This window comes from Grampus griseus, assembly GCF_964374135.1.
Source record: "Grampus griseus genome assembly, chromosome: 2".
NCBI classification, from domain to species: domain Eukaryota; kingdom Metazoa; phylum Chordata; class Mammalia; order Artiodactyla; family Delphinidae; genus Grampus; species Grampus griseus.
In genome coordinates this window covers 168,155,943-168,158,801 of record NC_139018.1, presented here as the reverse complement: position 1 = coordinate 168,158,801, position 2,859 = coordinate 168,155,943, and the positions used below count along the sequence as shown (strand labels likewise).

At 38.1% G+C, this 2,859-nt stretch overlaps 1 pseudogene across 1 annotated transcript; it reads right to left on the bottom strand.

Annotated features, from left to right (window-relative positions):
* Positions 1-223: 223 nt before the first annotated feature.
* LOC309818730 (vacuolar protein-sorting-associated protein 36-like) lies at positions 224-1,216 on the bottom strand (annotated as a pseudogene). The gene has a single exon. The product of its transcript is annotated as a vacuolar protein-sorting-associated protein 36-like (transcript).
* Between the last annotated feature and the right edge of the window lie 1,643 nt (positions 1,217-2,859).

Below are 2,859 nucleotides of genomic sequence, written 5' to 3'. Positions count from 1 at the left end.
ATGATTTCAAATTCATATTGGCATTCATCTTTCTATATTTTACTATATTTATCCTAAATAGGCTTCCTGGATCATAATATTTACATAGAAATTGAAAGCGTTTTATATTATATTGCGAAGTTCCAGTAAATTCTGTGTATCAGGGTTTACCCTTAGCTCGATGTCATACAACTTCTGCATGAGGCAAGTATACCGGTAACAAGTTATTTCAAATACAAAACTCTTAGCTCTGTGTCATAATTAAATTTGGGTAAAACTGCAAGCCTTCCACTGAATCATCTCAGCAAGAAGCAACCTTTCTTTAGCCAGGAGGACAGACATTCCCACAGGCTTAGCAAACTCTTCTGATGTTAGAGATCCCTTTTCTGAAACCGTCTCCAAGGCTGAGGCCAGCATTGACTCCTCCTTGTGGGACTGAAGTTCAATTACCATGACACCGCTGTCAAACACACGGAGGCCGAGAGGTAATTTCAGGGCTTCCAGCATCTTGCATGCATTCACTAAATCTTCTGGTGAGAGCAATTCCATTCCTCGAGCTCGGTTTACTAAACAGTACACCTCTGTGAGTGACATTTATTCCCCCTCGTTCCTCCAAAGGCGCCTGCAATATTCCAGCCAGCTGTTTGGCCAGCTGCATGTGGTACTGTGTGCCTGAGCCGTACGTTTCCCTGGTAACCGGGTTAGCTATTCCCATGCTCAGTAAATAGGATTTAAACCTGATGGTCTCATCATCTGTGATGTCACCTTGCTTCTCTTTAATCTTATTAGCGATGGATTTTGATAACACCACCAATTCCCTTAGCCTTGACCATTAGCTTACTGAGGTCTCCGAAGGCCTCAGAAATGTTTGTCAGTTTCTTTTCAATACCTACAATTCCTACAGCCCTTATTCTTCCTGGCTGGGGTCCTCTATTTGCTTGTAACGACTGGGAAACTGGCATATTCTCCCACCTTCTCTGTGTCACTTCCTCTGATAAATGCCTGTAAAACTCAATCTGGCCGTGTTCTTTGAAGGAAAGCTTGATGTAGGAGTTCTTACTACTCTGGAATGGGCCAGGTTCTTTGTTAGAAGGAGCTGGGTGAAGATGAACCACTATTTGGGCACTTTTCCCAATTCCAGCTGCCTGTTCTTCAATGAACACGATTTGGGAAAGAGGAAGGGCCATGCAGCATTCATGATTTTTCTGATCTCTCCAAATTAGATGGTGTGTACTAAGAAGGAGGGTCCCAGCATCAAATGTTGTCTTCTCCTTGCCATCACAGATGTGCACCCTGCCTCAGTTCCATTTTTAAGTGGATCGTTTTTTGCCCTAATGAGTTGTGTTCTTTATATCTTTTGGATATTAACCCCCTTATCAGATATATGATTTGAAATATTCTCTCCTATTTAGTAGGTTGCCTTTCATTTTGTTAGTGGTTTTCTTTGTTACGAAGAAGCTTTTTAGTTTGAAGTTGTCTCTTGAATTTTTGCTTTTGCGGCCTTTGCTTTTGGTACCAAGTCCAAAAATTATTGCCAAGACCAACTTCAAAGAGCTTACTCGCTATGATTTCTTCTAGGAGCATTATGCTTTCAGGTATTACACTCAAATCTTTAATCCATTTTGAGTTGATTTTTGTGTATGGTAGAAGATAGTGATTCAGTTTCATTCTTTTGTATGTGTTCAGTTTTCCCAACACCATATTTTGAAGAGACCATCCTTTCCCCACTGTATATACTTGGCTCCTTTGGTATAAATTAATTGACCAAATATGTGTGTGTTTCTGGAATTTCTACTCTGTTCCACTGATCTATGTGTCTGTTTTTATGTCAATACCATACTGTTTTTATTAGTTTTATAATATATTTTGAAATCAGGAAGCATGATGCCTCCAGCTTTATTCTTTTTCAAGATTGCTTTGGCTATTTAGGGTCTTTGTGGTTCCATACAAATGTTAGGATTGTTCTATTTCTGTGAAAATTGCCGTTGTAAGGATTGCACTGAATCTGTAGATTGCTTTGGATAGTTGGACATTTTAACAATATTAATTCTTCCAATCCAAGAGCACAGACTATTTTTCTATTTGTGTCTTCTTTAAGTTCTTTCATCAGTGTCTTATATATTTCAGTGCACAGGTCTTTCACCTCCTTGGTTAAATTTATTCTTAGGTGTTTTATTCTCTTTGATAAAATTGTAATTGGGATTGCTCTATTAATTTCTCTCTTTGTTAGTTCATTGCTAGTGTATAGCAACACAACAGATTTCTGTATATTAATTCTGTATCCTGCAACTTTACTGAATTCATTTAGTAGTTCTAATAGTTTTTTAGTGGCATCTTTAGGATTTTCTATATATGGTATCATGTCATCTGTAAACAGTGACAGTTTTACTTCTTCCTCTCCAACTTGGATTCCTTTTATTTCTTGTCTGATTGCTGTGGCTAGGACTTCCAATACTGTGTTGAATAAACATGGCGAGAGTGGGCATCCTTGTTCCTGATCTCAGAGGAAATTCTTTCAGCTTTTCACCATTGAGTATGATGTTGGCTATAGGTTTGTCGTACATGGTCATTATTATGTTGAGGTTTGTTCCCTCTATACCCATTTTGTCGAGGATTTTTAACATAAATCGATGTTGAATTTTGTCAGTAGTTTTTTCTGCATCTATCGAGGTGATCATATGATTTATTCTTCATTTTGTTAATGTGGTGTATCACATTGATTTGCAGATATTGAACCATCCTTGCATCTCTGGAATAAATCCCCCTTGGTCATGGTGTAGGATCATTTTAATGTATTGTTGAAAATGTTAAAACCATTGGCTGAGCACCTACTAAAAGGCTGGAATGAGCCTGAATAGTAAAGAACAAAAGCTCAGTATG